General features: G+C 39.7%; 1 long non-coding RNA gene across 1 annotated transcript in view; it reads right to left on the bottom strand.

Annotated features, from left to right (window-relative positions):
* Positions 1 to 649: 649 nt before the first annotated feature.
* The window catches only part of LOC122796421, a 172,474-nt gene continuing 158,297 nt past the window's right edge, over positions 650 to 14,826 (bottom strand). The window contains exon 2 of the long non-coding RNA XR_006363972.1: positions 650 to 1,324. This is a non-coding gene — a long non-coding RNA (uncharacterized LOC122796421). The remainder of the gene's footprint in view (positions 1,325 to 14,826) is intronic.

Here is a 14,826-nt window from a genome sequence, read left to right as displayed (position 1 = left end):
CTGGATTATTATGAAAGTTTTACTGAAATGGTAGTAAACATTTTTCAGTCTTTCTAGTTATTAAGTTACTAAACTTCTTCATGCTTCTTGAAGACACTTATGCCTAGTATTTTCACACACACAATGCCATTTTCATTTAGAACCACTACATATGATAACCAATTAAAGAGCTGTCTTGGCAAATAATTTTTAGCGGTGTCACAATATGGGTCTTTCTAACTGTATTTTGATTAAATATATGTCTTAGATCAATGCAATCGGGTTCTCACTCTTCTCTGAATTTGCTGAACAAGTTAAGATATAACTGCCTAATGTAAATCTCTGTACCAGCACTTCACTTAGGTTTATGCATTGCTAATAAAATGCATCAGGAGTTTCATTCTTTTAGTCTACATTCACTTACTTTAGAAGTCACTTAGCCAGAAAAGACTCCTGTAACAACTCTTAATGAAATACTTGCACTTTTTTCTGCTTTCTTGGGTCACATGACCTATTCTCTATATCAGACTATAAAGCAGAACTGAATCAAAACTTGCAAAATACATTTTAACAAACACATTAATAAAGTGTCAATATTTACATTGAACTTTGCTTTGTAGGTCAGTAGTTACCGATACTGAGTAGTTTAATCAAAATAATGTTCTTGGTCTGTTAAAACGTACTCACATACATTGTTTATTAAGTCCTATATAAATCTGCCCACAAATGATTTAGGTAAGCAGTAGAAATACGGGTTTTATAAATTTACTGCAATTATTTCTTTAAATAATCAAAATGGTGACCCATGAACAGTTATCTTGGCAAGCACACCCCCATACTGGTCAGTCTACATGCAGACAGAGGACTGGAAGTGAAGGAAGTACATATGGTAGGGAAAAAAAAACATTGCCGATGTATATACAGTCATCAGCCCTAAGGAACAACAGGACAAAATAAAATAAATACATATGTAAAATGAAGTACTACAGAACGTAACTATACTGCATTTTAATACTTCACAAATATACAGGTGCATGTATGCATCAAATTAATGTAAAATATGCTGAAATGTGTTATAAAGGAAAAAGTTTTAGTGCCATAAAAAATATAGTTCTTGCAGTCTGCATTAAACAAAATATTTAACAGTTCCCTCCTTCACATGACGTATGTGCTACTAAAAGCATGCTAATTAAAGACACACTCCACTTCACTTGGGGAGCACTCTCCCAAAAAAGTTCTGGAATATCATGGTGAGTCATTTTGATAATGCTAAATTCTTCGACTTTGTTTTCTCTACTTCTTGATTGAGTCTGTTTTCAAGTGCATCACACTTTGTAAGATATTCCTGAAGGAAAAAAAAAAATTTACTTGCAAAAAAACTCAAATGACAATGGCACAAATTAAATGAAACGTTAAGTTTAACAGAAACAATGTAGATGCGAAAATATTACTTTATAATCATACCAATGGCCCAATTTATAGCACAGGGTCTGAGACAGAAAGTTGCTATATTGCATGTTATATCCGCAAATAGAAAACTTCACACTAAGTGATACATAATCTTTCCAATATCTTTTAAATCATTTATTTACTTTTTGTGCTCATGCGCAGCTCAAACTCTACTGAGCTTTAAGGTGCATTCAGAATGTTGGCTTTTAAATAATCAGAGAAGTTCTGACTATACAGCTAAGCATACAGTTTTAATACAATTGACAAAGCAGCATTTCTTGAGAATGTATCTGCACATTCAATTATACCTCTCAAAACATGTTTTGAAACCAGAGTTAAAATAGAAACAATTTTATTCATAAGACTTTTGCTCTGCAGGTAAAGATGCAGCAGACAGTATGTAGACTGGAAAACTCATTTCCACATAAAGCCTTGATAATTTAATATTCGAATGGCTAGATTACCTGAAAGGGAAATCCTTTTACCTGAAGATGTAACCATTTTCCCTCTTTATCAGAGGGCATTCAATTAGAGGAAGCATATTTTTTTTTATTTCAGCAGGCAGTTGGGGAGTCCACAGCTGGGTCAACAGTCAAATAAGAAGAGAACTGTAATTTCTGAAGAGACCCTAAATTTTCTTTCAGCCTTTTTAAGTCTGCTGGAATAAATACTGGTGTCCTGCAGGCAGCTCTAGAAACATCTTCTATGGCTGGTAAGAGAGGGGGGAGGATAGCCAAAGAATTGAGCATCTCATCTTCTAGTAGGTCATGCACCCTTGCTTAGCTCTGTAGTAGTTCCGGACTGCTCCCAAGTGAAAACATCATTAAATCCATCAATCATACAAGGGAATGTGAAGACTTGTTTGGACTTAAGCTCAGGTTCACCTTCCAAAAAATCTGACTGACTGGTCTCATTGTCAACTACGACATCAACAGGATTCCTCATTATTCTCTGAAACAACAGAAAGGTCAGTAGCCAAACTAGCACTAGAGCCATGTATGGGGCACAACCACCACAATTAGCTGTCTGCAGAACACTCATTAAAAAAAAAAAAAAAAAACATCAGCTTTATAAACAACTGTAATCTGATTATCAGCTGTATGATGAAGCTTCTGTTTCTTTTGCTTGTGAATTTCACTACTAGATGAAATATCTGAGTACAGCAAATTATGTCTGGCAATGTTTCTCTTACTTGTGGCCAGCAAAGCTATGCTTGAGGAAGACATGGCAAAAGGTTAGTGCCCTACTGGTGCAGCAGTGGTCCTGACCAAATCATTAACTGTAGACTGAGACATATTTTACTTTGTTTTCTGTTTTCAGGTGCAATTGGATTTGATGTGAAGGGGGTACCAGAGTTAGGATTCATCAAATCAGGGGGGAAGAACACAAGCCAGCATAATAAACTGACAGTACTGGATAATGTAGCACAATATGCACTTAAAGTTTCTAGTAATATGTATGCTGATGGACACATTCTGCCAAACTGTCCTATTATCCCCAAAAAAGTGTGACTGTGTTCAGAATTCTTTAACAACTTACAAAAGTTAAGGAATCTTCAGAAGTGGATGAAAGAACTAAATTACACTTATTGTCTGCCTTTGTGGTGTATTACATTTTTAGCAATTTAAACTAAGTTTCTTATCAGAGAGAGACAGAAAAAAAACAGTACATTCAAATAACTTAATTCACTGTAAAATTGTGATCCTGTGTTAAAAACACAAACAGCAGAGCCATTCATATACTAAATACTGTACAAATGTAACAAGCCATCCAAAATAACTTCTTCAAGGAGTAGTTATTTGAAATATTAATGTTTAAAATGTAATAATTAATTTGTGCACAGTATATTGAAACCTGAACAAAAATATACTGCTGGTCATCACAGAAAGTAGTAGTGGCCAAAGACAGAGAGCAATCATACAAACAAGCAAACACTCAGGGTTAATGACTGGACCAGAAATGGTGCTCACCATATAGTGTACTCATTTGAAACCATGCAGATGTTTACTACAGTTTATAAATTAATGAAACTGAAAAGAGTGGCTGAATTTACTAACAGATCAAACCATTAAGTTTATATAAATATATGAAGGGAAACAGTGCATTTATGAAATTAATATTGGCAATAAGGAGACAAGTGGTGCCACTCCTGTCATGTAGAGGGATAAAGCCCTACCTATATCTCAGCCAACATGGCTTCAATTACTGTCTTGGGCACCTAATGGAACAGCACAGAGAGATGAGAGTAACCATGCTGGGGAAGGGTGCTGAGTGGGCATTTCTAGATGACGATCCCTGGTAGTGACTGAGGATACTACCAGCAGACACGTGTTCAGGGGGGCTGTGAGACTGGTTGAGCTGCTATGGCTGCAACCAATAAGCCACGGATCCCCACACTGCAAGCCCCTTCAGGGCTATACCATGTTGCTACAAGGGAAGGGAAGATGCAAGGGTAGGTCAATAAGTCTCCCCTTGACTGAAGCACAGACGTGATGAGCTATGTTGCCTGTGAATAGCTCCAACAGATTACTGGAATAAGTCCAGGCAGACCTGCAGGAGCTGTTAGACCCAGCATGGATGGAGTTCAAGGGCTGGACTGGTAACTATGAATGAAGAGTGGGGAGAAGGAATACCAAAAAAAAACCAAAAGGAGATAAGTGGTGCAGAAAGTGGAGAAAGCAGAAATTCATTTAGGAAAGTAATGATATTACAAACTGAATATTAGAATGAATGTATTATGAAGAATCAATTGGGAGTGGAGAAAATATAATATGAAAGGGGACTACTAATATTTTTGATAAAGTATGAAAAGGGAGCATTAGTATTTTGAGGATTAGCATAAAAAGGCTGTAAAGTTTAGTGCAGGATTAGAAGAAAGAAGAGTAGCTTACTGGGTCGCACAAGCTGAAAGGAAACAGTAATGAAAATCTACTTCTGAACTCAAAGTATGACTGATCTCATAAAATACATTTTGAGAATAAAAGCGTGTCTTTCAACAATAGGTGGTACAAATATGAGTGAGTGTTGAGACAGACCTCATACACCACCTTTATCATAAATGCATGTGCAGCTAGGTGGGACTAACTATGCAGCGTTTTTAAAGCAAGCTTTGGAAGGTCTATGCCCCTTAATGGAATACACATCTTCCCAGAAGTAAGTCCTCACTATCTCTAGAAAAGCCTCTGTATTGGCCAAAAAAAAGAAAACAAAAAGGATGAATAGGGGCAGTCAGTAAATTCTACAAGATCCCAGGTACAATAAAACACACACCCTAACAACATGACCAATTGCTTGAGAAAACTTAGAAGAATCTTTCCCATAATGGAAAACACTTATCTACTCATTGATCTAAAGTACCCCTCAACTGACTGAGAAAACTATGCCTCAAAATAGGCACAAAAATAACCAGACTTAATAGATGGCAAAATGTCAACAAGGAGTGTGAACATACCGAATACGATCCCGGCAAACACCCCAGCCAACAATATTAAATGCGGCTCTGCTACTCCATGGTGTACAATACTTTTAAAGAACTGCTTTGATAAATTCATCTGTGTGAATCATACATATGGTGGAAAATTCTGCAACAAAGCTAAACGATGGAGTCACAAAAATCAACACAATACTACACCAAGAGGAAACAGAATTGAAACTTCATACAACTCACTGCACCAAGACAAAGGTCCATTTCGTTCAAAAATAACTCAAACAATTAAGATGCAAACCTTCAGGCTTTGTACTATCAAAACAGGTGATGGTAACAATAATACTCATAATGATAAGGCCATTTACAGCCTCATCCAAAAACTGAAAGGAAAGTACAAGAATGCAGTGCGCTATAAAAAATGGTCTTATCATAAGACAGACAAAAAATACAGCTAACACACAGATTTGGATCAACATGCAAGCCATAAAGGGAAACCCCATCAGCACTTGTTTTATGCAGCTTGACTGCAACTAAAATTACATCCCAAAAGTTCATCTCTGTCTATCATCATATAGATTTCGTAGGCTCAAATGAGATACCAAGATGCCTAATTTCTGTAATCAAAAATTGGATAATATACTCTCTTAAGCAATTCTTAACATTAAAAACTACATCTGTAATATTTAGAAACAGGCTACTGTAGTCCCACTCCACAAGGGAGACACTTCCACATATCACAATAATTACTTACTAAACAATCTCACAAGCATACCATGTAAGACGAGGAGAAAACCATCTTGGAGCTTTATTTAGGCAGATACAGCTAACCTACTTTCTTTAAATATGGTTTTGTTAAAGAGAGACCTTGTAAATTTAACCTCATAAACTTAAGACTGAGAGCGCTGCCTATTGGATGAAGGTTTATCTGTCCATGCAGCCCATCTTGATCCAGCTGAAGCCATTTGATACTATACCCTAAGAATGGAATCATATATAAACTTGATACTATACCCTAAGAATGGAATCATGCATAAACTCAGGGACATAAAGGTAAAAATACCATTTTGAGTCCAAAACTGGCTACATCGTCATACACAACAGATATGAATAGGATTCCTACCTTAATCCTACTATCACAAGTGGAGTCCCTCCAGGCTCTGTCCTAGGCAAATCCTTTATAGCATCTTTTCCTTAGATGTCAAATAACTTCAGTGCCTGGTCACCAAATATGTACAAGATTGTCACAAGGGCAACACTGCTCTTAACCCCTGACATCACCTCCAATTTAAAGAGCACTTAACATTACACACAAATGGTGTAGCATGAATGACCTTGCCTTCAGTGTTAAAACTGCATCATTCTGGCATTTGATATCACACAAGCTTTACATAAAACTAAAGGACAACAAATGATAGCTGATAAAATGCTAAAAGACTTTGAGGTCTTCATAGACCATGACCTTTCATTTGATACCCATATAGCCATTACTGTTAGCTATGCCAGGAGAAGTAGGGCAGTGGATGTGTAACATATGCCAGCATAGTTAGCTGGAGTTTTGTAAAGAATTATATAATTTGTATAGCAAACTGATTTGTACAGGTGCTTGTGCAATGTATTTGTACAGGTGCTTGGTGCATGTATTTGTACAGGTGCTTGTGTTAAAAATGTACCAACAGTGGGTCTTACTGGACAGAAAAGAAATACACCTATATGCCAGACTGTATTATAACTGTTGAAATGAATATATTGTAACAGATGATGCTGTAAGACAGGAGGTTGGTCTCGGTTCAGATGGCTTTGAAGGGTTGTCTGAAATTAGATTGCCTGGTTTGGGCCATGGAGATTGGGTCTTGCAGTTTTGGTTGCAGCTGGAGACAGGATGTCTGTGAAGGCCAGGACTGGGAATCCTACTGTGTTGTCCTTAGGGATGGAATGGTTGCTACCGTGGAGGGGTAGAGGTTTTTGGGATGGTTTTGTGGCTTTCAGATGGTATGATAAATCTTGGCAAGGCTTTAAGTGTGAGTGTTGTGACGCATGTGTACTGGATTCTGGTTCAGTTTCTGGTGAAGGGGGGGTGGTGTGTGAAGTCATTTTGTGGTCCAGCACTGAGGTGATATTTTGATGCTGGGTGGGACAGAAGTCTCAGAGCAGTCTGTTTTCAAAACCTGACAAAGAAAAAAACACTCACTCACATCATCTTGCCTTGTCTAGTAAGCGAACTAGGGGACAGTAATTTTATTTTAACATTTGTTAACTGGGAAAGTCTGACTGGGCCAGAGTCCATTTTCAGTGAAGGCCAGGGGAGAAATGCTCCAGTCGTATGTCTTTGGAATGTGGGAGGAAACCAGAGCACCCAGAGGAAACCCATGCGAATGCAGGTAGAATACGCAGACTCCGCACAGAAGGCACCCCAGCAGAGAATTGAACTGGAGAACCTCTTGCTGTGAGGTGACAATGCTAACTGTTGCACCAGCGGGACAGTCAGGAAAATATAGTGAGATTAGTTAAGTATTGTTTTTCTGTATCTGTGTGAACCTTTCCAGCTGTGTTATTGTTAATATTTCCTGTGGCTGAAACTCTGGTATTTATTGTAAATAGATATTCAGTATTTTCATGTTCTTTTATTACTGAACAATTTTAAACTTCTCATTGTGGTTGGTCTTTTACAGAATATTTTAACCTTTGAGAATACTTACATTTATCTGGTGACACTATGGCCGCTCCTGAAAGCCTTGATGCATTGGTCAAACACTACCATTTGTATTATTATTGATTTTACTCAAGTGTTATTGGTACCTTTGCAAGAGCCTTAGCGTAGCTGGCTCTGAAGTGTTCTGGTAGCAGTGTCTACCTTATACTCTTGGCAGGGGGGGGCATAGCTGGCAAATCTGTGCTATCCTTTCCCAGGTGTGTGTGTGAAAATAAAATCTCAAAGAGTGCGTGTGTGTGTGTGCTACTTGGAGCAGTGACCCAGAGCATTGGTTTTCACAGACAGTGTGGTGGACGACTTGGGTTGGAAGACTTGGCTGAGGACGCAAATCTATAGCTGTGTCAGTGGGGAGACTTATTTCGGGCCTGGAAACAGAGAGAGAAATCTAGCCCCCAGAACCTTGTGTGCTCTTAAGGAAAACTGTGCTTCATACAGAGTGATGCATCTGAAAATACTGTGTGTTATCTATTTTTGTTCCAAGTGAACGTCCCTGACCAGTGTCCATGGTGAGGATTGAGACTCCTTGATCATTGGCCTCGAGGAGGGACATCACACTGAAAGTATACAAGGCTACCATCCTTTGTGTCATTAAGAGCTGTGCCAGACAAATAAATATCCCCTATATATATATATATATATACATCTTGTTTGCAGTTACTTCTTTTGTTTCTGACTTTTTCAGAAGTATATGTTTTGTGGGAAACTTCTGAAGCATCAATATTTTGACAGTGTTTTATCTGCTGCTATGACTATGATTATGTAATCATGCTACAATTTAACTTATATGGTTACCAGTGTTTGTTTGCAACTCTGTGGTGTTGTCATAGCAGTTTGTATGATCAACAGAAGCAGAAGATTGTTTCCAATTACAGAATACCAAGGAATTTGATGAAAATAAACCATGAGAAAGCTGAAAATGTAAGTTGTGATTTGGACCGGCGAAGGTGCAGTTTCTAAGGTAGATTACTAAATGATTTTCAGAAAAGATTAGATGAATGCCTACATATAATATGGAGCACCGAGATGTAGTACCCACTTTTAACCTGTTAGATACTACATGCTTAAATGTAAAAGCTACAAAATTAGCATTAACAACTGCACAGAACTTGCTTTTGCTTTAACAAATTCAGCCCTAATGTGTATTTCCAGTGAAAATGCACTAGGTACTGCAGTTTGCATTAACATAAGAACAAGGCAAATTTCACACAGTAGAAGTGAATCTGGGTGGACAACAAGGTTGGTGAGGCCTCCATTACTGGGTAGGAATCTACAAGGTTCAGCAGGAGATATAAATGTGCTGTACTATCATAGTACGTCTTACTGCTAGACTCCAAACAGAGATAGACAAGTTAAAATAATGGAGGAAAGCAATATAACTTTATTTGCCTAATAGCTGGTTTCAGGATGCAAAGATTTTTGTATTAGACTGTCTTTGTCAGGTCTGACCGACACTGAGAACACATGCACCACTTGTGAAGAAAAATGGACAACTAAATCAATAAACTAAATCAAAGTGAATAGGAAACTATATTGAAAACTCCATCCAATAGTAGGATTTTCAAGTTTGGTGATGGAAACGTTCTGCAGTCCGCCAAGAGGCTGAAAATACTGGCAAAATCAGAAAAGTGTGAAAAAAAGGTTCCAGATGAGATACCCTTGTTGCAGAGTAAGACATCCTTAAAAAGGGTTAGAACAGTCTTGGATAAAGAAACAAAAGAGCAGTAATGTTTAAGCAAAGAGTTAACTACTGATTTTATTATGCCAAGACATTGCCATATCAACTTCCTAAAGACCTTAAGAAGAGTATCAGTTGCAGAGGACACCACCAGGAATAAGAAAGTTTTAAGTACCTGCGTCATCAATTTGAAAATGTGTCTGTGGACGGTCTGCATAAACTGCTTTTCTTATTAAGGAAACAAAGACCCTGCATGTATGTGTGTCTTAAAACAGATTAACTGTTAGACAGAGGCACAGTATACTAACCTCGAAAAAGGGCATAGCAAAATAAATTTAAAATGGGTGGCGAAAGCCAAACACATTCTGGCTAGGCTTATAAATGCCCTAGGGCAGATAGCCTAGTATGAACCTATGAACCTATGAACTCTGATGTTTGCTTGAAATTGAGCAAACTTAAACATACAGTGGCTATAAAAAGTTTACATACTCCTGTTAAAATGCCAGGTTTTTGTGATATAAAAAATGAGACCACAATAAATCATTTCAAAACTATTCCCACCATTAATGCGACCTATAACGTGTACAATTCAATTGAAAAACAAACAGATATATTAGGGGAAAAATATAAAAAATAAAAAATGTACAATAAGCTAGTTACATAAGTGTGCACACCCTTAAACTAATACTTTGTTGAAGCACCTTTTGATTTAATGACAACATTCAGTCTTCCTGGGTACAGATCTACCATCAATTAAAAAGACTCTGATTAACCCCAAATAAAGTTCAGCTGTCCTAGCAGGAGTTTCCTGACATTTACTCAGTTGCCTGCTACAGCAAAAGCCATGGTTCGCAGAGAGCTTACAAAGCATAAAAGGGATCTCATTGTTGAAAGGTATCAGCCGGGAGAAGGGTACAAAAAATTTTTCATAGCATTGGACACACCATGGAACACAGTGCAGACAGTCATCAAAAAGTGGAGAAAATATGGGACAACAGTGGCGTTGCAAAGAACTAGGCAACCCCCCAGAACTGAAGAAAAGATAAGATGAAAACTGGTCAGGGAGGCTGCCAAGAGACTTACAGCAACACCGAAGGAGCTGCAAGAAATTCTGGCAAGTACTGGTTGTGTACTACATGTGACAACAAGTTCTCGTATTCTCCATATGTCTGGACTATGGGGTAGGGTTGCAAGACGGAAGCCTTTTCTTACACAGAAAATCATCCAGGCCTGACTAAAACTTGCAAAACAATACAGAAAGTCTCCCTAAAGCATGTGGGAAAATGTGTTATCATCGGATGAGACCAAGGATGAACTTTTTGGCCACAATTCCAAAAGGTATGTTTGGCACAAAAACACTTTGCATCACCAAAAGAAAGTACAGTTGTGTACACTTACCATAAATGTAGATGTTCAAGTGTATTCACTGTTGCAGTCATTACATTTGGGTAATCCGCTGGCAGGTTGTCCTCAGTCGGTCTGAATAACAAAGTCTTGGGACCTTCGTTGGATGCTGTCTCCCCTTCCATGATGTCAGGTCATCAGGGGTATAAAACATGCAGCTGACGCCATTTTATTCAATTTTTCTTGGCCCAGATGTCAGGTGCCCCCCAAATGGGGAAGCAAAAAAAAAAAAAAAAAAAAAAAATATAAACAGAAATATATGTAAATGCACTTTTAGCAACATAAACTTTACCTTCATCTAAAAGCAAATACACCACAAAGGCTTTATTATATAGTGAAGGAAAGAAAAGGTATTGAAAAAGGGGGATGGCGGGTGGGTAACCTGGACTGCAACAGTGAATACACTTGAACATCTACATTTATGGTAAGTGTACACAACTGTACTGTGTTCTTCGTGTTTCACTGTTGCAGTCATTACATTTGGGTAGAATCCCAAAGCTATGGATGGGAGGATGAAACTAAATAGCATTAGGAGCAGCTATAAGGCCCTGCAGAACTGCAGTGGCAAAGCCTGCCCTGGATTTGGAGAAGAGATGCAAATGATAATGCTTTGTGAAGGTATGAACAGAGCTCCAAGTAGCAGCCTCTAGAATGTCTTTGGTTGGAACCCCTCTGAGAAAAGCTGCTGAGGTAGAGGCAGCCCTGGTGGAATGTGACTTGATCCCCTTGAGCATAGGTTTACCCATGGTGCAAGTAGCAGAAACGAATGCAGTGGCTTATCCACTTAGAAATAGTCTGCTTTGATATAGCCTTCCCCTCTGATCCTGCAGCAAATGCCACCAGTAGTTGCTCAGACTTTCTTAGAGATTTGGTCCTGTTTAAGTAGAATCTTAGTTGTCTGTGTACATCCAATGACTGCAGAAGCTGCTCCCCCTTGTTCTGCGGATTTGGGTAAAATGTTGGCAGGTGAATTGTCTGGTTAAGAGCCACACTGGATACCACCTTAGACATAAAAGAAGGATTGGTCCTGAGGGACACCCTGTCCGGGTAAAATGTAATAAAAGGCTCAACAGCCATGAGAGCCTGTAGTTCTGAAACCCTTCTTGCTGAAGTGACTGCCAAGAGGAAAGCTGCTTTCCAAGATATACATTTTATATCTGCAATAGCTGCTGGTTCAAATGGAGGCAGGGTGAGTTTTTCCAGTACAAAATTGAGGTCCCATGCAGGAGTTGGTGATCTTCTGGAAGGCCTTAAATGTTTGGCCCCCTCTAACATACTGTTTAAGCAGAGGATGAGAAAAGAGGGGAGGCTCTGTGTTGTAATGGGCCGAGATGGCTGAGGCATGTATTTTTATTGAAGAAATAGATAGGCCCTTGTCAAGCACCTCAGTCAAATATTGTAAAATCTGAGGGATATTGGGCTTTGCTGTGTACGTTCCTTGTGCTTGGTTCCAAACACAGAATCTCTTCCATTTATCAGCATAAGAGTTTCTAGTACTAGGCCTTCTGGCTTCCAAAATTATATCCATCAAAGATTTACTGAGAGGTGTTGTTTGAATAATTAAATGATCAGCCATGCTGCAAGGTTTGGAGCTGGGTGTGCAGAATTTGATTGTTCTGCTGAGACAGTAGATGAGGTATTTGAGGCAAGTACCAAGGAGGAAGTTGAGACATGTTCCTTAGAATTGGGTACCAGTGCTGGCGAGGCCAGTCCAGAGCAACTAGGATCATTTTTTGTTTTTTCCTGTCTGACTTTTAGTAAGACCTTGGAGAGAAGAGGCAGAGGGGAAAAGGCATAGACTGATAGGTTTTTCCAACTGAAGGATCCACTTTCCATGCTTTTCTGTGATGAGATCTTGTGCAGAATTTGTCCAGTTGATAATTTTGGGAAGAGGCAAATAGATCTATGCCTGGGCTCCCCCATTTCTGTGTTAACATGCTGAAGATTTGTGGATTCAGTTTCCACTCGTGCGGGTCCATAAGATTTCTGCTTAGGTCGTCTGCCAGAGTATTTTGTTTTCCTGGCAGGAATTGAGCCTGAAGATGTATTTGGTAAGGCAAAGCCATGTTCCACAATGTCATGGCTAGTCTGCAAAGGGGGTAGGAATGTGTACCCCCCTGCTTGTTTACGTACCACATAACCATGGTGTTGTCAGTTTTTTTCAGTAGTTGTCCTGGATGAAGTAAGTTCTTGAAGGCTGTCAGAGCATTCTGAACAGCTAGCATCTCTTTCTGGTTGATATGCAGATTCATTTGTTTTGGGCTCCATTTGCCCTGAATGCATCTCCCCGCCAAGTGGGCCCCCAAGCATAGTCTGGTGCGTCTGTAGTTAGGGTTTGGGTGGCAGGGGGTAGAGTGAATGACAGTCCTTGTTTTGGTGACATGTCTCTGCCCACCAAAGAAACTCCTGTTGTAGGCAGGGAATGAGAGGAATCATTGTTTCCAGACTGTGACAAGGTTGACGCCATAAACTTTTTAGGTACCATTGTAGTTTCCTCAAATACAGTTTTGCATATGGAATTAGTAGAATACAGGATGCCATGAACCCCAAAGCCTGCACAATTTGTCGTGAAGATAACTGGGTTTTTGTTGCCATTTGTTTGAAGTATGTTGTCAGTTGCCTTTGTTTGTCTGGCATAAGGTAAGCCATCTGGGCAGTTGTATTCAAGCTTGCACCCAGGAATGTAATTATCTGAGAGGGTACCAGTTGAGATTTCTTTTCTTTTATTGTGTACCCTAGGCATGTTAGAAGCCTTTTTACAAATGCCAGATGTTGAAGAAGAGTGTCCTTGTCCTCTGCTTGAATGAGACAGTCGTCCAGATAAGGATAAATTTGTATGCTTCTTTGTCTGCAGGATGCAATTACTGGTGCCGGGCACTTTGTAAAGACCCTGGGCGCAGTAGATAAGCCAAAGGGCAGTGCAGAGAATTGGTAATGCAAAAAACCTGCTTTGAAGCGGAGGTATCTTCTGCACGATTCCCTTATTGAGATATGCAGGTATGCCTCTTAAGTCTAGAGTCACTAACCAAGCGTTCCTGCCCAGCATAGGCACTAGCTGTTGTAAAGTCAGCATTTTGATTTTTGGAATGTCCAGGAATGTGTTCAAAATCGATAAGTCCAGTATTGGATGCCAGGCACTGTCTTTTCTGGGTACCAGGAAAAGTCTTGAATAAAAACTTTGTCTTTTTTCCTTTTCTGGTACTGGTTGAATAGCCCCCATATCCATGAGGGACATAACTTGTTTCTGAGCCTCTGCCCACTGATTTTGTGGCAGATCTGGCCAACCGTTTGGAATTGGCAAAGTATGTAAATGAAGTCTGTACCCCTGGGATATTATGTTTAATACCCACTTGTCCTGGGTAATTCACTGCCAATTTTGAGCATGAAGTGCTAGTTTCCCCCCAAGGGGGCTGCCAAAAGATAAGGGCTTGGTGAAGGTAGAGGGAAGTCATCGAGACTGCTTACTGTATTGGTTGTGCTTTGTTTCCTCCAGATTTGGAGGTGGAGGCACCACATTGCTTTCACCTGTAAGAACCCTGTGATTGGTATCTGGAGCCTTTTGAGTGCCTGGATTTGCCTCGAGTGGCTCTGTTGGACACAGGAAATTCCCCTTTTCCTTGGCAATCAGTTGCCTTGCTAGCTACCTCCCTCAGGCCTTGTAGGGCAGGGTCTGAAAGCTGAGTCTGTCTCAACTCTCTTTGTAAACCTTCCAATCTCCCCTTCCACAGGAAATCTGGTACTCTCTGACAGCGGTGCCTTACTGTCAGCCTGGGTACTAATACTCACCTCTGCCCTTGCAGTCATTCTGTCCAAGGGAACATCTGTACCCACAAGCAGCTGTGGCTCACCTTTAGTCTCACTGCTATGGGGTAGCTCCCTCCCTGAAGTAACCACCACACCAGTCCTGGCTTCAAGTCTGCGGTCTATCTGGGTTCCCCCAAAGCTACAATACCCACATGCTTGTCTCCAAGCCTGACTGTCACTGCATGCACACAAGGTACTGCACTATCAAAATCATTCCCTATAAGGACATCTGCAGAGATATTCTCAAACACACCTACTTGCTTGCTTCCTTTTCCACCCTCAAAGTCAAAGTGAACCCTGGCCAAAGGTATTTGGAATGGGGTCCCTCCTAAAGTTCTGACTGGAGTAGACTGCCTATATAAGTAGTGCTCCTCTTTA

This window comes from Protopterus annectens, chromosome 3.part0 (genome assembly GCF_019279795.1).
Source record: "Protopterus annectens isolate FY-2018-M chromosome 3.part0, PAN1.0, whole genome shotgun sequence".
In the NCBI taxonomy this organism is placed as follows: domain Eukaryota; kingdom Metazoa; phylum Chordata; order Ceratodontiformes; family Protopteridae; genus Protopterus; species Protopterus annectens.
Note: the sequence above shows the minus strand (reverse complement) of the source record. Positions and strands in the feature narration are given on the sequence as shown.